We start from the raw sequence: 25,239 nt of genomic DNA, 5'->3' as shown, positions 1-25,239 counted from the left end.
GCAAAATAAAAGGCAGAATCTGTCAAAACCTAGAACAGTTCGTAAAGACGAATTTTAAAGTGGCACCAGACTTGCTCAGATGAAAATGCCCAAATTGAATGAAAGTTGCGTACATATCTGAGGATCACGCACGTAAATTGGCAGATTTTTTGATTTTTCTACAGGGACTACTGCTCAAATTCGTGACAGCAAGAAATATGTTCCTGCGCAGTAATCCAAATCTAGTATTGGCTTTACTATCAAAGACTTTACTTGGCACAACAATGCAATAAAATAAAGATAAGGAGAGGTTGCTACAGTAGTAAACAACTTCCAAGACTCAAATATAAAACAAAGTGCAGAAGTAAAATAATGGGTTGTCTTCCATAAGCGCTTTTCTTTAACGCCTTTCAGCTAGGCGCAGAAAGTGTGTATCAAGTAACATCAAGAGACGAAGCATCAACATCATAATTTGTTCTAATAATAGAATCATAAGGTAACTTCATTCTCTTTCTAGGGAAGTGTTCCATACCTTTCTGGAGAGGAAATTGATATTTAATATTACCTTCCTTCATATCAATGGTAGCACCAACAGTTCGAAGAAAGGGTCTTCTCAATATAATGGGACAAGATGCATTGCATTCAATATCGAAGACAACAAAATCAACGGGGACAAGGTTATTGTTAACCATAATACGAACATTATCAATCCTCCCCAAAGGTTTCTTTACAGCATTATCAACAAGATTAACATCCAAATAACAATTTTTCAATGGTGGCAAGTCAAGCATATCATAAATTTTCTTAGGCATAACAGAAATACTTGCACCAAGATCACATAAAGCATTACAATCAAAATCATTGACCCTCATCTTAATAATAGGCTCCCAACCATATTCTAACTTCCTAGGAATAGAAGTTTCAAGTTTTAGTTTCTCCTCTCTAGCTTTTATGAGAGCATTTCTAATATGTTTTGTAAAGGCCAAATTTATAGCACTAGCATTGGGACTTTTAGCAAGCTTTTGTAAGAACTTTATAACTTCAGAATTGTGACAATCATCAAAGTCTAAACCATTATGATCTACAGCAATGGGATCATTATCCCCAATATTTTGAAAAAATTCAGCAGTTTTATCAATTTCAGCAGTTTTAGCAGTTTCAGGCAATTTGGCACGCTTTGCACTAGGAGTAGTAACATTGCAAACACCAATTATTTTACCATTGATAGTAGGAGGTGTGGAAACATGTGAATCATTAACATTACTAGTGGTTGTAATAGTCCAAACTTTAGCTACATTATTCTCTTTAGCTAGTTTTTCGTTTTCTTCTCTTTCCCACCTAGCATGCAATTCAGCCATCAATCTAATATTCTCATTAATTCGAACTTGGATGGCATTTGCTGTAGTAACAATCTTATTATCAATATCCTCAGGTTTAGCAGCCATTTTATTAATTAAGGAGGATTGTGACGCCGACAGGTATGAGATTCGGTTTTCAGCATTTGAAATCTTAGTTTGCAAACCCGAAATCCCCATATTCAAATTTTCAAGTTGATTTCCTATATTTTTCAACAAGGTAGATTGTTCATTCATAGTTTTAGTAAACAATTTATTTTTCTCATATTGTGATTGCATAAAGCTCTTAGTGGATCTTTCAATTTCTAGCATCTTTTCCTCATATCTACCATAAGAATTACCATGATCATTACCACTAGCAGGATATGGCCTATAGTTGTTACCCAAATTATTCCTATAAGCATTATTATTTTTAATGAAGTTCATATCAACATGTTCTTCTTGGGCAACCAATGAAGCTAAAGGAACATTATTAGGATCAACATTAGATCTACCATTCACAAGCATAGACATAATAGCATCAATCTTATCACTCAAGGAGGAGGTTGCTTCAACAGAATTTACCTTCTTACCTTGTGGAGCTATTTCCGTGTGCCATTCAGAGTAATTTATCATCATATCATCAAGAAGCTTTGTTGCTGCCCCCAAAGTGATTACTTCTATAAATGTTCAAAGACTACCCTCTCAACCAGAGGGTCTGAAGGGGCAAACCAATCTGGTTCGTCCAATCCCGTCCGCACAGTAAGTTCACAGCCCCACTTTTCACAGCAGCCGTTGGATGCAGTGATTCCTTTTTACACATGTGGCTTCTCTGAATGGATCAATGACAGGTAGGACCGAGCTCTTGAGGGGCCGGCAGGCAGAGACAGAGACGCTGCTCGTTTTGGGTCGCTTTCCTTCACGCCCCCACGGGAAGCAGTAAAACCTAGATCGCGCGAGGCACCCAATCAGTCGCCTCTCCTGCCCAATCCCCCGCACGAGCTCTCTCCTCCCCAATCCCCACATCTCCTCCTCCCCCGACGGACGTGGCCAGCGCGTGGAGCTCCGTGTTGGTCAGCCGCAGCAGGAGGAGCTCGTGGAGGAGAGCAGCAGCAGGTCGCGCGCCGCGGTGGCGGGCCAGAGGAGGCGCGGTGGCGCCGAGGGTGATGGCGGCGCACCGTCCGCCTAGGGTTTCTGACTACCGGAGCTTCAGGTGGAGGACGATGGCGCCGTCACCTCTCCTTGCTGCCGGTTGAGCAGCCGCACTCGTCCACAGGTAGCCCTCCTGGCCTATCCCTCCCTATCTCCTCTCTCTCTCTTGTCTCACCTCCTCTCTCTAATTAGGGGACGCAGGATGATGAGCTCGACCTCCACACGTCCCTGGGTCCATGGCGGCCAGTAGCGGCTTGTCTGCCGCCGCCCTCTCCACCTCATCCCCGTCCAGGGCAGGTGTTCCTCCCGCTCCACGAGCCCGGCAGATCTCAGTTGGTGGCTTGTGGGGAAAACACGGGAGGGGGCCGCTCGTCCCCAGAGTCGCCCGACATCTCCATCTCCCTGGACTCCTCCTTCCAGGGAACTCCACCTCCAACAGCTCACCCCGACTCCACAGCGACCGGCAGCAGGGGGGCTCGCCCGAGGTAAGGCCCTCCCGGCTTCTCCCTCCCCCGTCTCTGCTCTCTCTCTCCCCCATCTTACCTCCTGCTCTGTCTCTAAGCACCGGTAGCGACGACGCAGAGTTGGCACACAATGGGGTTTTGGCACGAACAAACTGCTATTTGGGGTCAAATCCGTGTGTGGATTGCTGGACTATGAGGAATTGCAGAACGTGGGGTTGCTTTTTTTGTAGTTCTTGATGGGTTCCATAGAGTACGTACTTACAGAGACCACAATGTTCTGGAATGGTTTAATGAATAGATTCGGTACTAATCTAGGATGAACATATGTGGCTTTTACTTCTAAAATATCTGTTAAATTTGTGTGTGACTAAAGTGCATTTGGATTCTCCAGTCTCCTGGATTTGCAGGGTCCTATATTCTAGATGCTCAAGATGGAATAATTTTATCTGCCAATTTATTTAACATCCAGAAGGAGGCCCTTCATTCGCGAAGTATCCCGTGAGGAAGATCTGTTGAAGTACTCTTATGATCTTATCTTGTTGGTATGCAGCTTGTTGTGGTGGATTAAATATATTGCTTTAACCCAATTTGCAAAGCTGGATTTCTGTTAGGAGGGGCATCTACAGTGTTTCCTTAACATCAGGTAGGTCATGTCACAATTGTTACCTATTCATATGACTTCTTCCTGTAGGAGTAGGATGCAATTGAGCAAGCATACATCCCTAAAACGCTTCATTGTTATTTTTGTAGCTAGGGGAAGAGACCAAGGGAAGCAAGGGGAAAGTTTGGAAGTTGGTAAGTCATTTACCATAGCTCTCAACCATGGCCTGGTAATAGTCTTCTTGTTATCTTTTTATTTTCCAATGAAAACCTGTGGGGGACGATAATAGTGGGAAATTCTAAGTGTGTTTTGTTTACGAGGCATTGACATGCATATCTTATTTAAACCTTGAGGCTCTAAAGTCATAATATGCATATCTTATTTAAACCTTGAGGCTCTAAAGCCCTACATTCCAAATTTCAACACATGAATTGTCTAGGAAGATTTCGAACTAAGCAGAAATCAAATAATATTTTGATGTATCTCCTTTCATCTAAATAAAGAACATGACATTTCCTTTCTAGCAAATTAAATTGTATCTTTGCATTTTTGTAATTTGTTCAGCCTGTGACTTTTGGTGTTTCTGTGAAGATTTTCAAGTATCACTTTCAAATTTCAGATCATGAATTGGCTAGGAGGATTTCCAGCTATGCATAACTCAAACAATATTTGTATTATCTCTTTTTGTGGCATTTTCTTCCCAGCAAATAAAATTGCATCTTTACGGTTATTCTGAAAAATAGTTTTCTCCATCTATGTGGGAATATCTTCAGTCATGTAGTATTACTTACATTTTGTGTTCTCTCTGTTCACCACAGCTATCACTTTGCAACCTCCCTCTCTATTCTGAGATTAGATGGCCCTCTTCCAGACTGTTTTTTTCCTCAAAAGGATTAATTCTTTTCTTTGGTTTGTTCCATTTCTTTCCCTGATTTAGTTTTGTACTAAATGGCTAGGCACATTTGAAAGGAGAAGAGAATATCGAGAATCAGAAATAGAACAAGGTGTTTTCTGTCTTTTTGAACAATCGGCTCTCGTGGTGGCGCTGGGTGAAGGAGATAATGGGGCCGTTGTTGGGTGGAGGAGGGGGGCTTGGGGTGTTGCCTAGAGCGCAGATGATGGGGTATAATTTTTCCTCCCACTGGGACATGATGAAAATTTTCTTGTAACATGTTCAGCCTTTCGGATTATCTATTTGCAATGCATTTTCTCCAACGATTCGGAATATCAGTCTTCATATTCATTCCTTCGATAGAGTTATGTGCCTTTGTTGTGTTGTGCATGTCGATGACAATGTTTAGACAATTATACTGCATCATGTGTGCTTCATTTACCTCTGTCCATATATGGTGATTGGTGTCTTGTTATTACTATATTTTTACCTTCTTATTTGGTGAAGAAGCCCTTCCACCAAAAACCTCTGATTCATATCATATGCATTGTTTTCTTCATAGTTGCAGTAGTGCAAGCCATACCCTGTAATAATGAGCAATCACCGTGTAGTCGATTTTACAGACGACGACAACAAGGTGAATGAACAGGTGGGTTCCGAGTGCCCATCTCGATAGAAAATTTCCTTGCCAAATTATGATGATGTTCTAACTTTTCAGTTTATTGTTGATCGGAGGTTGCAATCAATGAGAATAGAATACTATGTTTCATTCCGGTATTAGGCCCCTCCTCCTGAAGTCAGGATACAACATAAATATAATTATATAATTCAACTCTGCTTAAAGGAGGCTCCCCACATAATTTAATTCCCTGATGTTTTGGGTTGAAATCTGTGCTCATGTTTGCTAATGTTTAATTTTCTAATTTCCTGATGGCCTTATAATGCGCCTTCTGATATGAATATAATCTTATACCGACTTTATTTAATCTTTGTAATTCATTTATAATATTACATTAGTACACTGGAATAGAAGTAGTACAGGGAGATTAAGAAAACATTGATGTGTACTTAATACAAAACTTTTCCATGATTGTCCTTCATCCTGGTACTTATTTGTTTCGGCATCTTAATAAGGTGTTTTAGCTTTGTTATTGTTGTCCCAATGCATATAATAAAGTGGTCCATGCACAAACATTCAACTTTCAAATATGCATTTCTCTGCTATTGTACAATGGAGTAGGACTTTCCTGTAATTTTAGTTTTCATTCCTTGAAGCCCAGCCTTTTAAAATGCGAGGTTATAGGTTGAGGCCACGGAAAGCAAGCACACCGAGAAAATGTCCCAAGCCATTCGGTTAAATGTGCAAGATACATGATCGGGTTATGATGGATTCTGCAGCTTATGTTTCGTTAGCAAAATGGACAACATCCAGCGCTTCTTGGTAAGATAACATCTCGTCGTAAAAAAGTGTCTTGTGTGTCCCTGTTTTGTCCGAAATTTGGTGGCAGCGGTTCTAGCAGTTAGGATATTGTTAGGGCTTTGTTGCAACTTACATCTTTGCTTTCTGTCTCATATTTTTATCTAGCCGGTGATTATCTAAAACTTACAGGATAATATGTTGAGGTTCAGGAATCAATACATGGGCAAGAAAAATTCTGAAGGTGATGCTGATTCTTTTATTCCAGTACATGCTGAATATGGAGGTATACAATCGGTTTCTCCACTACTATTTCTTTGTATTATGGTTCTTCCTAAAAATAATCCCTTCCCGACTAATTTATGCACATATGTTCTTGTTTTTAAAAGGTAAGAAAATAAATCATTGGGAGTTATTTGTTGATGTCTATTTACAGTACTCAGTTTTAGTTAACAAATACATTGTATTCGCTGAGGAAAACATGCTTTCCTTTTTTCCCTGTACTTCTTTTACTTCGATGAAAACACTCCTTTTTATTCCCCCGCTCCTGTTTATATACTTTTGCTTGTTGCTTTTTTCTGTACTTATTTTATTTATGCTGGCTTAAAGTGTATCCTTGCCTTATTTTTCTTCAGGAAAAGGACATGGATGCTCTATCTTCAGGAAAAGGACATGGATGATCTAGAAGATATGCACCCTCAAGGAGAATAGGTCGGGTAATTGTTTTTGCATGTGAATTCTCTTGTTCATTGTTTTTCATGGGGGTTAGTTATTCTGTTTTGACATCTGTTGGGTTGAAGCTTGTGCTTTTACACTAGGAAGCGCGGTTAACTTTTCTTTCTAAACGAGGAATGGTGCTTTAATTATATATGAATGCAAACATTCGGATACATACAATGTTTCTATTAAAATGTCTCCTAGATATGCATACTGTGTATAGAGTTTCGTTTATAGCTTAACTTTTTACGAGTGATTGATGTCTGAATTTGGGTATCTCCTTATATGTGTATTCTGTATTTTGGCACATTGCTTACCCCTGAACTGTGTTGTGATATATTGTGCACAAAAGAGCAAACTTAAAACAATATTTGGGGATAGCCTGTATTATGGAATATTGGTTAAATAGACAGTAGACTGTACTTTAAAATTCTATAAGCCTAAAAAATAGCTCCAGTCTTCATTACATTGTCTGACGTCCTGACTTATATTTATGTTGGGTTGTATACATAGTAGGATCATTTATTCTTGCCCCCTCCAAATTTGTTGGTCAACATAGAAATAGTAGTGGCTTTCTTCCCCAAAGATCTGTAGCTCGTGGAAGCGGAAGATGTGACACAAGGAACAGATGAAAGAGGAATAGGAAGATGCCCGGTGCCTCCAAACATTCTTGTTGCCTGACGGTGAGAACCGAGTTACAAACAAGCATTGATGTGATAAGAAGCCTACTCCTACAGTGACGCGTTGAAGCGCGTCTTTATTTGATTTGTGAAACAAGCAGTGTAGTATTGGGTTATATTGAATGCAACTATCTAATTCTTTTGAAGTTGGTGAAGGAACATAAAGCTTCAGTAAATCCATTAAAGGCTGTTAGGTATCTTCTACCTGTGCAATGCAACATTGTTTTTGGAAATGGAGATTCCCAGGTAATATTTCCATTGCTCCTAGAAATGGTGTTTATGTATTTTCTCTTTTGCAAGAAGATATTGAAGCCCTAGAACTATAGGAGTGCAGTTTACACAACTAAATAAGGTTAATAACCGAGTTAATTAAGTTCCTGCTTGCTTTGTTTCTTTGACTAATAAACTTCCTCGCCAATGTTTATTCCATTCAAATGCAAGACACGTTTAAGACATCTCACTGGTGAGGAAAAATAACCAACATTAAGTGTTCCATCCTCTCTTGATAGAGCATTGATGGTCAACATATCGTTTAAGGAAGATGCATAGGACTTGATGCAAGTCTTAATTCTATTCTTGCACATTGCTTTCTACAGGCTGCTTTAGACCTGTTTTGAACTCCAACAATAATTGTTGAATGATTCATATGAATGATGTAGATTAAATTATGTGCACCTCGTGGTACAACAAGTCCCAAATTCCTGATGAGGCGGGCAATAATGCAGATATGAATGCTACCTTCAGGATTTCAGCTTGGTATTGATTTTTTTGTTAGTGAAGAGTTCTTACTTCCCCATAGTTCTGAGTTATTTTCACCTGCAGTTTATCATTCACTTACATGATTAATGAAAACTCAGTTCTTGATGCTCACTTTGTGGGACTGAAAAATATAGCATGATAGTATGAATTTATATTTGCATTATATTCTCAAAACAATAGCATGATAGATACACTTATACGATAGTATCGTTGTTAGGGTCTTGAAGATATTTACTTCTCTATGGATTCGTTTTTTCCCACATTTTAGCAAACATCTGTCCATGAGGGGGCGTAGCGAGAGGTCATAGCGACGAACCAGCGGCGACGGCTTAGGAGAAGAGAAGAGGAGCACACCAAAGACGAGGGAGCATGCGAGTCCACAACCAACAATCATTGCAGGTGTTAGTGCCACCTATGTTCTGTATTATATTTATGACAATATTAGTTTTAGATGGACCACCTGTTGTATCTATCTATGTTGCAATCTATGATGGGTGGCTAACTGGGATCTCACGGTTTAAACCCAATAAATCCCAGTCATATATAACACCATGGATAAAATTTATGGGTCACAATATTGTCTTGCTTTTACCTTTGCGTTGGACGCAATGGGTTATCAATGGCAGAATTAAGCGTATGACCCATAACTACTACGAGACTAAATTGTGCATCCGCTTGAAGCTGGAACCGGCAGATTTCAGAGGTCTCAGCGTGTCTCGAGACAATTTTACTGCCTATATTTGATGAAGTTGACATGTACGATCTATGTCAGCTACTTAAACTTCTTTGTAAATATGATTTCATGTTTCACTAAATATGAGTACCATGAGACCTGTATTCCCGTAGGTGGTTAATCAAATATATTAATTACTTGTTAGCAGCTAACATTATTATACCCATTCTATGAATCAAGGATCCCACGATGTATGTCATACATCTATTTACTTACAAGATTAAATTGACTACTGCCAGCATTGTTCTACTTCTCTAATGATCCACCTATGGTTAACATAGAGATAATTTATACTCAAGTAATATTATGATGTGATTCCAGCCTCTTTCGCCTATATCAAATAAATGTTTTCTTTAGTTTGCTTAATATATGTTGAATCCAGACCCCTAACGGCAATGGTATGATGCTGGATTGATGGGTGGGTCTAAGGGGTCGGAAGAGGAAGAGGAGTATGCAGGAGAGGCGGAAGGAACCGTCAAATGGAGAGGCGGAAAGAACCGTCAAATGGAGGGCAGAGGGAGTAGCCAACGAAGGGCAAAGTGTCTGTCGAGGACATTTTCTGCAATGCACGCAGTCGGATGATGATGGAGCTAAATCTTATGATTTAAATTCTTACTTGATTCTTTCATTTGCGCGATAGCGCCACCGGTCATCTAGTGGACATAAAGGTACCTCCAGCAGCTGAATCCAATAGGTTCCGCGAAGAAAAATTCAATCCTGCATAAAAGGTTTGGATGATCATCCAAGTAGTCAGTCCATGGGTTGGGCAATTGTTTACCAAATATTACATTCTCTCCCATGCTTGAGCAACATGTTCATTATCTAATTGCTTAAAATTCATTATGCTACTTCTCAAAGATATAATTTTAGCGGGAGGATAATATCTACCAATAAAAGCATCCTTACATTTAGTCCATGAATCAATACTATTTCTAGGCAGAGATAGCAACCAATCTTTAGCTCTTCATCTTAAAGAGAAAGGAAACAATTTTAATTTTATAATGTCACCATCTACATCCTTGTACTTTTGCATTTCACATAGTTCAACAAATTTATTAAGATGTGCGACGACATCATCGGAACTAACACTCGAGAAAATTGCTTGTCTCATAACAAGATTCGAGTAAAGCGGGTTTAATTTCAAAGAATTCTGCTGTAGTAGCAGGTGGAGCAATAGGTGTGCATAGGAAATCATTATTATTTGTGCTAGTGAAGTCACACAACTTAGTATTCTCAACAGTACCCATTTTAGCAGTAGTAAATAAAGCAAACTAAATAAAGTAAATGCAAGTAACTAATTTTTTTGTGTTTTTTATGTAGAGAACAAGACAGTAAATAAAGTAAAACTAGCAACTAATTTTTTTGTGTTTTTGATATAAGAAGCAAACAAAGCAGTAAATAAAGTAAAGTAAAGCAAGACAAAAACAAAGTAAAGAGATTGGATGTGGAAGACTCCCCTTGCAGCGTGTCTTGAGCTCCCCGGCAACGGCGCCAGAAAAAGAGCTTGATGCGTGCAGTCAACACGTCCGTTGAAAACCCCAAGAGGAAGGTGTGATGCGTACAGTAGCAAGTTTTCCCTCAGAAAGAAACCAAGGTTTATCGAACCAGGAGGAGCCAAGAAGCACGTTGAAGGTTGATGGCGGAGGAGTGTAGTGCGGCGCAACACCAGGGATTCCGGCGCCAACGTGGAACCTGCACAACACAATCACAGAACTTTGCCCCAACGTAACGAGTGAGGTTGTCAATCTCACCGGCTTGCTGTAAACAAAGGATTAGATGTATAGTGTGGATGATGATGGTTGTTTGCGAAGAACGAGTAAAGAACAATTGCGGCGAGATTGTATTTCGGATGTAAAGAATAGGACCGGGGTCCACAGTTCACTAGTGGTGTCTCTCCCATAAGATAAACAGATGTTGGGTGAACAAATTACAGTTGGACAATTGACAAATAAAGAAGGCATAACAATGCACATACATATATCATGATGAGTACTATGAGATTTAATCGGGGCATTACGACAAAGTACATAGACCGCTATCCAGCATGCATCTATGCCTAAAAAGTCCACTTTCAGGTTATCATCCGAACCCCCTCCAGTATTAAGTTGTAAACAACAGACAATTGCATTAAGTATGGTGCATAATGTAATCAACACAAATATCCTTAGACAAAGCATCGATGTTTTATCCCTAGTGGCAACAGCACATCCACAACCTTAGAACTTTCTGTCACTGTCCCACATTTAATGGAGGCATGAACCCACTATCGAGCATAAATACCCCCTCTTGGAGTCACAAGTATCAACTTGGCCAGAGCCTCTACTAGCAACGGAGAGCATGCAAGAACATAAATAACATATATGATAGATTGATAATCAACTTGACATAGTATTCAATATTCATCGGATCCCAACAAACACAACATGAAGGATTACAGATAGATGATCTTGATCATGTGTAATATCCCAGGTAATGGGGTTACAAAAATAGAGGAAACAGATGTGTGCATTGCATTCATGCATAGAAAATCTGGGGAATTTTCGCGCTTTAAAGTAAAACGATCCACGATAGCTGAAGTTTCACTTGACCTTGGTGGAATTGAAGTAGCTCATCAAGTCAAGCGCTATAAACCTCAATGTGACTTTGCTAAAACCTTGCTTTGGGTAGAGATGATTTGATCTATGGGGTTAGATCAAAGGGGAACTAATAATCAACACGACAACACTATAATCAATGATCAATTGCCTGATCTTATAACAGATCCTAATAAGGTAATCCTTGCCATAGCATATGAACATCAATTCAATTGCAAACCAAGTAACAATAAAATGGAGAAATCATTCTTCACTTATCTTTTCCATGTCTTAAACAAATCCTTGATCCTACCATGAACCTCATGGTATTCATTCTATTTCAATCTGGGAACATAATAAGGAGATCAACTCTAGAAATATTTATCCTTCTCTATTCCATGACATTATACATCAACCTTAGAGAGGTGAGAGTTCTGTATTAATAATTAAAGAAGCAATAACAAACCTTGAGCTAAACCTTGGATATACATCCAAGTATTCAAATCATCACCCTTGAAGAGAAACCTTAGGATATTATCCAAGACAATTCCTAGAGAGATAAACCCTTTATATATAACATAGACATTGATGATCACATCAATCTCTATAGAGCCTAACCTTAGGTTAGTATTAAAGACCTTCCCAAATGAGTGAGACCATTCATACTAATCCAAGATTTACCTATTTAAGAATAAAGGACAACCTTTGAACATAAGTATTAGGAGATTAGCCATATTATCTTGGAGTGGTGAGACAACCTAATACCACATGGGATAATACCATAGCTATGAATTGATAAGGTAAGGAGGAGATTAATTCAACCAAGATACCCAAGTGGAGTTATAGACTTGATCCCTATTGGGATATTGTGAATACACCATAAACCCTAGAATAAACCATTCCTTTATAAGAGAGCCCAAGCTATGGTGTTACACTTAAGTAGTTGAGGCAACACTTGAATGTGAGGGAGAGAACTATCCATATACCATATGATTATATCATCCTTGATCAAGTAGAACTCTAACTTAATATCTCGGGCATTATCCTGGCATATAAGTTATTGAGACAACCATAGTATGTCCATCCTAGAAAGTTAAATAGAAGTGTTATACCTTAATTGACCAAGATAACACTTGATTTTAGAAGTGAGAACCTCATTTAATGTGAGATAACTTAGGAAGCCAAACCTTGATAAATATAAATTGTGTAGTGATCATAAACCCTAAGAACTTTAAGTAGAAGATATAAGCCCATAAGAAAAGTTTAGAGTTAAGGTCTATAATCTATATGGTAGGAAACCATACATCAATATAACCAAAGTTAACTATAAAAAGAACCATAACCACCTTAGTTACTTTAGTGATAAATTAAGAATGAGAATAGAAGTCTATTGGTAGCAGATGAAACCACTTCCTAGATCCTTAGTAACTAAAGGAGCATAGGAAATATTAAGCAAGTAATCATTTTACCATGCATTGGGGAGATTAAACCTAGCACATGCAATAGGATGTCATCCCAATTCTATAAATTAGAATTGTATCTCAACCCTAGTTTACACACCACGTTGGAGATTGCACTATAAACCTAGACCATAATTGTGAATCAAACCCATGGCCATTAGGTAAATATCATTAGAACTCTAGCATTGCACTCTCATGCTTAATTACTAAACATAAGAGTCACCTAATGCTAAATCCTTTAATTAAAACCTTGTGTGTTTAACAACTATTTAACTCTATAACCAAGATAAACCATGATGGAAACAATACCTACTTTGATACTTTCAAATATGATGATATTACTAACCTTAATAAGTGGGGTTATGAGAGCAACTATAAAACCCTAATATATGGAAGTTCACATAAAATCATGTGTAATTGACCAACTCCTCAAATCGAAACCAAGCCCTAATAATAACTTCGAAATACTTTGAGTTGCAATTATCAATTCTCTTAAATCCTAACAGAATTATTTCACAAGAAAAAGGAAATTAAAAATAAGAATTGAAACCCATGTCTATCTACTATTATAAACAAGCCACAACTATGCATTGTAATTCAATAAAAAAGTATTGGTTCCAACTAAAGAATGAAGTAATAGTCCTTGAACTACATCTCCATTCAATTAACATAACAAGAACCCTACAATTCAAATTTGAACTTAAATCAGATTCAAAAAGAAATATAAAACAGAAAATAAAAACAGAAAAGAAAAATGAGAGAAAACCTTACCTGCCTCACCTGGCCGGACAGCCCACGCTGTAGCCCACCCGAACAGCCCAACAGCACAGCCCATCAGCAGCCAAGCCCAACCCAGCAGCCAGAGCAAGCACAGCCCAGTACCTCTTCGTGAAATATCTACGAAGGAGGAGACGTCCTCATCTTCTTCCTCGCGCGGAGGACAGCACGACGCCGTGTCTCTCTTCTCCCTCGCGCTGGCAGCATCCCCTGGCTCGACGTCGTGACGAGGCGCGCCCTGTCGCCCTATAAAAGCTCCCGAACGAACCCTAATTCGGTTTCCTCTTCTTCTGCTCCGTTCCACTACCATGCCGAAACCAGGCCGCACCACTTCACCATTACCGCCGTCGATGGAGGCCACCCCGGCGTCTAATAAGTGGACCTGGAGATGCGCCTCGACGCATAGAGCATGTGTGCGGAAGCTAGCATCCTGGGGAGCTTGGAGTCGGCCTAATTTCAACAATTCCTCCCTCAGCACTTCGCCGGAATCGGCGAATTTCTCGCCGTCTCTGCCATCAATCGCCGTCGCCGACCACACCGTTCGCTTCAGGGTATGAATCCGCTTCGTTAGCACCCTTTATCGCATCCTAGGTTTGCCTGTAGCTCACTTTCGAAATCGGGCCGGAGTTTGCCGCCGCGGAGACGCTCGCCGGAGATGTCTCCGGTGACCATTAGCCAGCGGCGCCGCCACTATAGGGTTCACCACGTCACGGTGAATCGTTTGAGCCCAAAACGCACCCGCGGGAGCACCACCGCGCCGTCGGCCGCCGACGGCAGCTCGCCGGCAGCAAGCTCGCTGGCCATGTTGGCGTGTTGGACCTGGTCCACGCCGACGTGGCGTCTGACCTGGCCAATGGCCCACTGGTCAGTGCCCCTGAGGGTACATCAGCCGGGTGTGTTTAGTTATTTACTTTTAATTTTCAATTCACAAATTACTGCAACTCTGCAAAATTATATCAAATCCATATTAACTCAGAAAAATGAAAATAACGTATCAAAATTCTTAGAAAACTAAACTCTATCTAATAAAAATATAAAATGAAATTTTTATTTTTAATAAAAATTCAATTATTTTAGACTTGTTAATTAAGCCTTATTTATTAATTCTAAATTCAATTAAACTTCAATAATTAGAAAAACTTCTAAATTTAATAAAAACCCAGTAAGTAAATCAGGAAAATATTAAAACTAATTTTCCTTTACTTTTAACTTATTAAATCCTTAATAAGAGGATTTAAAACCCAATTAATAATTACATTAATTATTAATTATTTAAAAATAATAAAATGCCAAATTCAATGTTATTTTATTCTCAAAGTTGTTAATAACTTCAACCTTATTAATGAAGTTATTAATCCAATAATTATAGGGTAATTAGGAAACCCTAGCACCATTAGAAACAAAGTGATAACCTCATCATTTCATGTGTAATCCTAAAACCCTAGTGCCATTTAGACCTAGATCCATTACTTCTTATGAACCCTAAATGGATCTCAAACCTAAACCTAAGTAACATGTGAGCATGTTACTTCACCAATAAACATAGATTCATATCCAGCAACTAAATACTAGTTAGAATCCACATAAAATATGGGAAATCCTATCACTACTAACTAGCATCCCATGTGTTCATCTTCATTAGACCTAAATAATCCAAGTAGGGCCAGCCAAGTGGAAACCCTAGATTCCATTACAAAAAACCACCATCCTTAATTAACCATGCTTATCATCACATCCTTGTGATGAACCATAATAGCAACTATACTTGCTATTCTCAGTATCACATACCATATTCCACTAAACCCTACTAATGTTAGATAATTATCAAACATCCTATTTAGGAACCAACCAATCCTTACTTAGGGAATTAAAATAGCAAACCTAAACAACCTCAACTTTATTATTATGCTTCTTAGCATTTAAGAAGTATGTTCTTCAAAAATTATTCTTTTGAAGAAAATAGTAAATAACCTCAACCATACTTAACAGGACCTATAAACCCTAACTAGCTATCACCAACCATGTATACCACCTTGATAGCAACTAATGATAATTAAGATGTTTAGGCTTAATTCAACAACACAAGCCTAATAGCTGATAAATCTAACTAGGTTGTGATCCCTCTAATACTAACTTCAGGAACTAGAAGAAATCATAGTCAACCTTAGAACCCCACAAATCCAATAATCATACTTGTTCTTTATTAAATAACATGTTCTTAAAAAGTTATTCTTTTAGAGAATATAACAAGTAATCATCAACCATGCCTTATAGGACTTAAAATTGACAACTGCTCTTTACTTATTATACAACTACAATCCCTGGTTGTGTATGATTATTACTATTCATTTTGCCACTTGCTTATAATTCTAAAAACAACACAAACCTGAATAAGAACCTTGTTTGTGAATCACTCTAAAAGTGCAACACCCCTGAACTAATCATTACAACTCACTGATCCTAAATCATCGGGGTTAGGTCACGTTTAGAGCGATTGCATCTCATTCTTATGCATTATTGCATCCTTGCCAATCTTTTAAACATCATCCTTACCGGACGATGATGCTATTTCAGAATTTGGAGTTATTGCGTATCGAAGACCTTGTCCGCATAATCTTGCGAGTCAAGAAAGGCAAGTTCATCACTTGCTCATGTCATTTGAAGTATTTTTATCAAATTACTTGCAAAGTATTATGGTTATCACTATTGCACAAAAATCAAAACCACTACTTTCATAACTATGAATATGACTATGTGGTGGGCAATGGAACCATGGATTGTGTTGATATGGTGGAGGTTCCATTGCACGGGTTTATATCCATCTAGGATTAAACAACAAATGTCGCCAGATGATTCTTGTGCCGTAATACCCGTGTTAACCATAAGATCCGGAGTGGGACGGAGTAGTCAAAAGTGTTTCCACCTCTCGTTCATCAACGGATGCGCTTTACCGTAGACACTTGTATCCGTCGGCGGCAAGCGGTAGGCTGGGGAAGCCTTAAGTCCCCACGGCATAGTCCGTAGACACTTGTCGTTCGAAGAACAAGCGGTAGGCCGGGGAAGCCTTAAGTCCCCACGGTATTGCGGTCTATGAGGGATTGTAAGGTGTCCGGAACGGTCTATCCATGATGATAGGGGAAGGCATATGAATGCCCGGAACGGTCTCATCATGGATATAGGGGAGGACAATCTTACAAAAGGGTGGGTGTTCGAGGTAGCGGAGGAACATGATTGGCTAGACCTTATACCGGGCCTCACACCAAAGGAAGTGTGGACGGGTAACGTGCTCGGTTGGCAACAAGGTTAAGATCTCTTATGGGTAAAGCAACACACCTCTGCAGAGTGTAAAGAACTGTGACCAGTCACTCCCAGTTCCGGGATATGGAACTGCGAACGCGGCCGGAAAGGAGTGATACGTCTCCAACGTATCGATAATTTCTTGTGTTCCATGCCACATTATTGATGTTATCTACATGTTTTATGCACACTTTATGTCATATTCGTGCATTTTCTGGAACTAACCTATTAACAAGATGTCGAAGTGCCGTTCTCGTTTTCTCGCTGTTTTTGGTTTCAGAAATCCTAGTAACGAAATATTCTCGGAATCGGACGAAATCAACGCCAAAGTTCCTATTTTCATCGGAAGCATCCGGAACACCCGGGAAGGACCGGAGGGGGCCACAGGGCCACCAAACCCTAGGCTGGCGCGGCCGAGGGGGGGCCGCGCCGCCCTATGGTGTGGCCCCCCTGTCAGCCCTCCTGCGCCGCCTCTTCGCCTATATAAAGCCCCCGGATCAGAAAACCCGATACCAATTGACGAAACCCACGTAAACCTGCCGAGCCGCCGCCATCGCGAAGCCAAGATCCGGGGGACAGGATCTCGTTCCGGCACCCTGCCGGAGCGGGGAAGTGCCCCCGGAAGGCTTCTCCATCGACACCGCTGCCATCTCCACCGCCATCTTCATCACCGCTGCTGCTCCCATGAGGAGGGAGTAGTTCTCCATCGAGGCTCGGGGCTGTACCGGTAGCTATGTGGTTCATCTCTCTCCTATGTGTGTCAATACAATAATCTCATGAGCTGCCTTACATGATTGAGATTCATATGATGATGCTTGTAATCTAGATGTCATTATGCTAGTCAAGTGGGTTTTACTTATGTGATCTCCGGAGACTCCTCGTCCCACGTGTGTAAAGGTGACAAGTGTGTGCACCGTGTGGGTCTCTTAGGCTAGATTTCACAGTAATACTTACTCATTGAATGGTATAGTGAGGTGCTTATTTATATCTCTTTAAGATTGCAGCATGTTGTATCACAATTTATCCATGTGCTACTCTAGTGATTTGTTATTAAAGTAGTTTATTCCTCCCGCATGTGTGCAAAGGTGACAAGTGCGTGCACCGTGTTAGTACTTGGTTTATGCTATGATCATGATCTCTTGTAGATTATGGAGTTAACTATTGCTATGATAATATTGATGTGATCTATTCCTCCTACATATGCATGAAGGTGACGAGTGTGCATGCTATGCTAGTACTTGGTTTAGTAGCGTTGATCTATCTTACACTAAAGGTTACTTAAACATGAGCATTATTGTGGAGCTTGTTAACTCCGGCATTGAGGGTTCGTGTAATCCTACGCAATGTGTTCATCATCCAACAAAAGTGTAGAGTATGCATTTATCTGTTCTGTTATGTGATCGATGTTGAGAGTGTCCACTAGTGAAAGTGTAATCCCTAGGCCTTGTTCCTAAATACTGCTGAGTTACTACAGCTTGTTTACTACTACTGCGTTACTACTGCTGAGTTACTACTGCTTGTTTACTGTTTTACTCGCGTTACTACTGCTGCAATACCACCACCATCAACTACGCGCCAAGCACTTTTCTCGGCACCGTTGCTACTGCTCATACTTATTCATACCACCTCGTATTTCACTATCTCTTCGCCGAACTAGTGCACCTATTTGGTGTGTTGGGGACACAAGAGACTTCTTGCTTTGTGGTTGCGGGGTTGCATGAGAGGGATATCTTTGACCTCTTCCTCCCCGAGTTCGATAAACCTTGGGTATCCACTTAAGGGAAACTTGCCGCTGTTCTACAAACCTCTACTCTTGGAGGCCCAACACTGTCTACAGGAAAGGAGGGGGAACGTAGACATCAAGCACTTTTCTGGCGCCGTTGCCGGGGAGGAAAGGTAAAAGGCTCTCATACTACGGTCTCGGTGTAAAGTATTTTTCTCGGCGCCGTCGTGTGTGTGCTCAAAGCTATTTCCTTTAGATCCTGCAATTGCAACTTTTTGTTTCTTGTTTACACTAGTTTGGCATAATGGACAACAATGAGCTTCTTGTTCTATTTCCTGATTTAAAACATGGATTGTTTGATGCGAAAATTAAAAAACCTATGAAATCTTGTTTGCATGCCGGTAGTAATATTAGTATGAACGCTTTGAACACCATTGTTGATAATGATATAGAAAGTTCTAAGCTTGGGGAAGCTGGTTTTCATGATCTTTTTAGTCCCCCAAGCATTGAGGAGAAAATTTTCTTTGATGATACTTTGCCTCCTATTTATGATGATTATAATGATAGTGGTCTCTTGGTGCCACCTACTATGGAGAGTAAATTTTGTTGTGATTATACTATGCATCCTACACTTGATGAGAATAATAATGATAGCTACTTTGTTGAATTTGCTCCCACTACAACTAATAAAATTGATTATGCTTATGTTGGGAGTAGTAATAATTTTATGCATGAGACTCATGATAAGAATGCTTTATGTGATAGTTATATTGTTGAGTTTGCTCATGATGCTACTGAAAGTTATTATGAGAGAGGAAAATATGGTTGTAGAAATTTTCATGTTACTAAAACACCTCTCTATGTGCTGAAATTTTTGAAGCTATACTTGTTTTATCTTCCTATGCTTGTTACTTTGCTCCTCATGAACTTGTTTATTTATAAGATTCCTCTTCATAGGAAGCATGTTAGACTTAAATGTGTTTTGAATTTGCCTCTTGGTGCTCTCTTTTGCTTCAAATACTATTTCTTGCGAGTGCATCATTAAAACTGCTGAGCCCATCTTAATGGCTATAAAGAAAAGAACTTCTTGGGAGATAACCCATGTGTTATTTTGCTACAGTACTTTGTTTTATATTTGTGTCTTGGAAGTTGTTTACTACTGTAGCAACCTCTCCTTATCTTAGTTTTGAGTTTTGTTGTGCCAAGTTAAGCCGTTGATAGAAAAGTAAGTACTAGATTTGGATTACTGCGCAGTTCCAGATTTCTTTGCTGTCACGAATCTGAGCCCACTGCCCTGCAGGAAGCTCAGAAAATTATGCCAATTTACGTGCATGATCCTCAGATATGTACGCAACTTTCATTCAATTTGAGCATTTTCATTTGAGCAAGTCTGGTGGCCTAATAAAATCCATCTTTACGGACTGTTCTGTTTTGACAGATTCTGCCTTTTATTTCGCATTGCCTCTTTTGCTATGTTGGATGAATTTCTTTGATCCATTGATGTCCAGTAGCTTTATGCAATGTCCAGAAGTGTTAAGAATGATTGTGTCACCTCTGAACATGTTAATTTTTATTGTCCACTAACCCTCTAATGAGTTGTTTCGAGTTTGGTGTGGAGGAAGTTTTCAAGGGTCAAGAGAGGAGGATGATATACTACGATCAAGGAGAGTGACAGCTCTAAGCTTGGGGATGCACCCGGTGGTTCACCCCTGCATATATCAAGAAGACTCAAGCGTCTAAGCTTGGGGATGCCCAAGGCATCCCCTTCTTCATCGACAAATTATCAGGTTCCTTCTCTTGAAACTACATTTTTATTCGGCCACATCTTATGTGCTTTTTCTTGGAGCGTCTGTTTGTTTGCTTTTGTTTTTGTTTGTGTTTGAATAAATTGGATTACATCATGCTTGTGTGGGAGAGAGACACGCTCCGCTGGTTCGTATGAACACATGTGTTCTTAGCTCATAATATTCATGGCGAAGTTTCCTCTTCGTTAAATTGTTATATGGTTGGAATTGGAAAATGATACATGTAGTAATTGCTATAATGTCTTGGGTAATGTGATACTTGGCAATTGTTGTGCTCATGTTTAAGCTCTTGCATCATATACTTTGCACCTATTAGTGAAGAAATACATAGAGCATGCTAAAATTTGGTTTGCATAATTGGTTTCTCTAAGGTCTAGATAATTTCTAGTATTGAGTTTGAACAACAAGGAAGACGGTGTAGAGTCTTATAATGTTTTCAATATGTCTTTTATGTGAGTTTTGCTGCACCGGTTCATCCTTGTGTTTGTTTCAAATAACCTTGCTAGCCTAAACCTTGTATCGAGAGGGAATACTTCTCATGCATCCAAATACTTGAGCCAACACTATGCCATTTGTGTCCACCATACCTACCTACTACATGGTATTTCTCCGCCATTCCAAAGTAAATTGCTTGAGTGCTACCTTTAAACAATTCAAAATTTATTACCTCTTATTTGTGTCAATGTTTTATAGCTCATGAGGAAGTATGTGGTGTTTATCTTTCAATCTTGTTGGGCAACTTTCACCAATGGACTAGTGGCTTCATCCGCTTATCCAATAATTTTGCAAAAAGAGCTGGCAATGGGATTCCCGAGTCCCAAATTAACAAACTAAAAATAGACACTCCTCCATGGTATGTGATTGTTGGACGGCACCCGAAGGATTCGGTTAGCCATGCCTTGTGTAAGCAAAGGTTGGGAGGAGTGTCATCATAATAAAACTAAAATAAAAAGGTACTCCTTCATGGTATGAGATTGTTGGCAGGCACCCGAGGATTCGGTTAGCCATGGTTTGTGAAAGAAAGGTTGGAAGGAGTGCCATCCAAAAATAAAATAAAATGGGAGCCGCTCTTTGAAGGTTTGTCTGGCAAGGGGGTTAGAGTACCCGCTACCATTCGTTGACAACAACACACACCTCTCCAAACTTTATTTTTATGCTCTCTTTATGTTTTCAAAATCAAAGCTCTAGCACAAATATAGCAATCGATGCTTTCCTCTTTGAAGGACCATTCTTTTACTTTTATTGTTGAGTCAGTTCACCTATTTCTCTCCACCTCAAGAAGCAAACACTTGTGTGAACTGTGCATTGATTCTTACATATTTGCATATTGCACTTGTTATATTGCTTTGCATTGACAATTATCCATGAGATATACATGTTATAAGTTGAAAGCAACCGCTGAAACTTAATCTTCTTTTGTGTTGCTTCAATGCCTTTACTTTGAATTATTGCTTTATGAGTTAACTCTTATGCAAGACTTATTGATGCTTGTCTTGAAGTGCTATTCATGAAAAGTCTTTGCTTTATGATTCAGTTGTTTACCCATGTCATATACATTGTTTTGATCGCTGCATTCACTACATATGCTGTACAAACAGTATGATCAAGGTTATGATGGCATGTCACTCCAGAAATTATCTTTGTTATCGTTTTACCTGCTCGGGACGAGCAGTAACTAAGCTTGGGGATGCTGATACGTCTCCAACGTATCGATAATTTCTTGTGTTCCATGCCACATTATTGATGTTATCTACATGTTTTATGCACACTTTATGTCATATTCGTGCATTTTCCGGAACTAACCTATTAACAAGATGCCGAAGTGCCGGTTCTCGTTTTCTCGCTGTTTTTGGTTTCAGAAATCCTAGTAACGAAATATTCTCGGAATCGGACGAAATCAACGCCAAAGTTCCTATTTTCATCGGAAGCATCCGGAACACCCGGAAGGACCGGAGGGGGCCACAGGGCCACCAAACCCTAGGCTGGCGCGGCCAAGGGGGGGGCCGCGCCGCCCTATGGTGTGGCCCCCCTGTCAGCCCTCCTGCGCCGCCTCTTCGCCTATATAAAGCCCCTGGATCAGAAAACCCGATACCAATTGACGAAACCCACAGAAACCCGCCGAGCCGCCGCCATCGCGAAGCCAAGATCCGGGGGACAGGATCTCTCGTTCCGGCACCCTGCCGGAGCGGGGAAGTGCCCCCGGAAGGCTTCTCCATCGACACCGCTGCCATCTCCACCGCCATCTTCATCACCGCTGCTGCTCCCATGAGGAGGGAGTAGTTCTCCATCGAGGCTCGGGGCTGTACCGGTAGCTATGTGGTTCATCTCTCTCCTATGTGTGTCAATACAATAATCTCATGAGCTGCCTTACATGATTGAGATTCATATGATGATGCTTGTAATCTAGATGTCATTATGCTAGTCAAGTGGGTTTTACTTATGTGATCTCCGGAGACTCCTCGTCCCACGTGTGTAAAGGTGACAAGTGTGTGCACCGTGTGGGTCTCTTAGGCTAGATTTCACGTAATACTTACTCATTGAATGGTATAGTGAGGTGCTTATTTATATCTCTTTAAGATTGCAGCATGTTGTATCACAATTTATCCATGTGCTACTCTAGTGATTTGTTATTAAAGTAGTTTATTCCTCCTCGCATGTGTGCAAAGGTGACAGTGCGTGCACCGTGTTAGTACTTGGTTTATGCTATGATCATGATCTCTTGTAGATTATGGAGTTAACTATTGCTATGATAATATTGATGTGATCTATTCCTCCTACATATGCATGAAGGTGACAAGTGTGCATGCTATGCTAGTACTTGGTTTAGTAGCGTTGATCTATCTTACACTAAAGGTTACTTAAACATGAGCATTATTGTGGAGCTTGTTAACTCCGGCATTGAGGGTTCGTGTAATCCTACGCAATGTGTTCATCATCCAACAAAAGTGTAGAGTATGCATTTATCCGTTCTGTTATGTGATCGATGTTGAGAGTGTCCACTAGTGAAAGTGTAATCCCTAGGCCTTGTTCCTAAATACCGCTGAGTTACTACAGCTTGTTTACTACTACTCGCGTTACTACCGCTGAGTTACTACCGCTTGTTTACTCGTTTTACTCGCGTTACTACCGCTGCAATACCACCACCATCAACTACGCGCCAAGCACTTTTCCGGCACCGTTGCTACTGCTCATACTTATTCATACCACCCGTATTTCACTATCTCTTCGCCGAACTAGTGCACCTATTTGGTGTGTTGGGGACACAAGAGACTTCTTGCTTTGTGGTTGCGGGGTTGCATGAGAGGGATATCTTTGACCTCTTCCTCCCCGAGTTCGATAAACCTTGGGTATCCACTTAAGGGAAACTTGCTGCTGTTCTACAAACCTCTACTCTTGGAGGCCCAACACTGTCTACAGGAAAGGAGGGGGAACGTAGACATCAAGGAGCTCCATGAAGTTCTAGTAAACCGGTGAAGGCTGACGGACATAGCTCTTCTGAATAAAAGCAACCTCTTGAAGAAATGATTATGAAAACCTGCATTGGTATTAGACTTTCTGGTCTAATGCTGTAGCTAGTGCATTAAACACCTCTTTCCTATAATGAACTTGTTGAGTACGCTCGTACTCATCCCACTCTTAAATCCCCGCTTAGATATGGAGGCACCGAAGGAGGATCTACAGTGCAACACGAAGATCGAGGAGTCAACAACTACTTTAAGGGACAGGAACCTGTCAGAAGAGGCAGATACCACATCCAACAAGGAGAAACCTAGATTAGCAAAAGAAAGGAACTAGCTTCCTAAACTTAGCTCCTATTTAGCTAGAATCTATTCATAGCCTCTGTAGCTAGTTAAATACTCTACAACTAGAGTTCGCGATAAGACTAGTCTACGAGTCGTTCTTCTGGAGTTATTTGCAGTTTTACCTCATTGTAAAGTAGGAGGCTGTGCTGATCTTATGTAACCGAGTCAATGTTGTAATTCTATAGACATGCCTTGGACCCGCATATGTTTCTGTTGTACCACTCTGAGCGATATAATACTAGTGGAACGGTGTTTCATTGGTGTTATATCAGACTTGCATACTACACCATGCGGTGGTATGCCGGGTCACCACAGCTTGGTATCAGAGCAAATGCTTTGACCCTAGGATTAAAACCCTTTAAAGGAGACCTATAGGATTGGTAGTGTCTATAGGAAGTTGTCCTAGGTAAACCAAATATTTTTATGACTTGAGATGGATATTCACTTGAGAATAATCCTGACACACTTGAGTCAACAATTCTTACTTATATTTTCTAAGTAATGTTAGCTAACTAATCTCAAATTATATAGGATACCATTAAGATCCTAAAATAATATATGAGTAGATCACAGTTGGTATACAATACATGGTAGTCCAAAGAGAGGATACAACCATAAGGAAGATATCCTATTGGAAGATGTGTACCAACACATATAAGATTAAGTAAGAAGTATTCAGACATGGAATAGGAGTGATATCAAGTAAGATAATTAAGATATCCTATTAGAAAGTGTAAACCCAATACAAGTAATGGGTAAGTAAACTATCCAAACTTGTAAAGCAGTTGATAGTAAGTGATACAAATAAGTTATATGAGGTAGTATGGACCATGATGAGTCAATCATGGGAGATAAGGAAGAGTGATAGGAATAATATATGTCTACTTACATGGTAGAGTAGCTAATCTTATATGATTCACCTGAGAATCATTATGTGATGGAATAGAACACTATAAGTATTTTAGAAGAAGTACAACCAGAAGCCAGACATTAGTGCAAGAACTGTGTTCCAAAGATATGGGAAGTGTGCCAAGCATATCATGACCATAGTCTTATGATAGAAACACTTGGAA

The 25,239-nt window shown here is 39.9% G+C and overlaps 3 long non-coding RNA genes across 3 annotated transcripts; all 3 read left to right on the top strand.

Moving 5' to 3' along the window:
* The first annotated feature begins 3,446 nt into the window (after positions 1–3,446).
* Positions 3,447–4,435, top strand: LOC124659618. Its single transcript, XR_006989642.1, has 3 exons — positions 3,447–3,572; positions 3,680–3,724; positions 4,349–4,435. It is a non-coding gene; the product is annotated as an uncharacterized LOC124659618 (long non-coding RNA).
* A 188-nt stretch (positions 4,436–4,623) lies between these two features.
* Positions 4,624–5,751, top strand: LOC124660562. Its single transcript, XR_006989910.1, has 3 exons — positions 4,624–4,653; positions 4,985–5,071; positions 5,719–5,751. It is a non-coding gene; the product is annotated as an uncharacterized LOC124660562 (long non-coding RNA).
* An 83-nt stretch (positions 5,752–5,834) lies between these two features.
* Positions 5,835–6,570, top strand: LOC124661554. Its single transcript, XR_006990223.1, has 3 exons — positions 5,835–5,863; positions 6,032–6,125; positions 6,475–6,570. It is a non-coding gene; the product is annotated as an uncharacterized LOC124661554 (long non-coding RNA).
* Positions 6,571–25,239: the final 18,669 nt, after the last annotated feature.

This window comes from Lolium rigidum, chromosome 6, assembly GCF_022539505.1.
Source record: "Lolium rigidum isolate FL_2022 chromosome 6, APGP_CSIRO_Lrig_0.1, whole genome shotgun sequence".
NCBI lineage: Eukaryota > Viridiplantae > Streptophyta > Magnoliopsida > Poales > Poaceae > Lolium > Lolium rigidum.
This window is presented reverse-complemented; position numbering and strand designations above follow the sequence as displayed.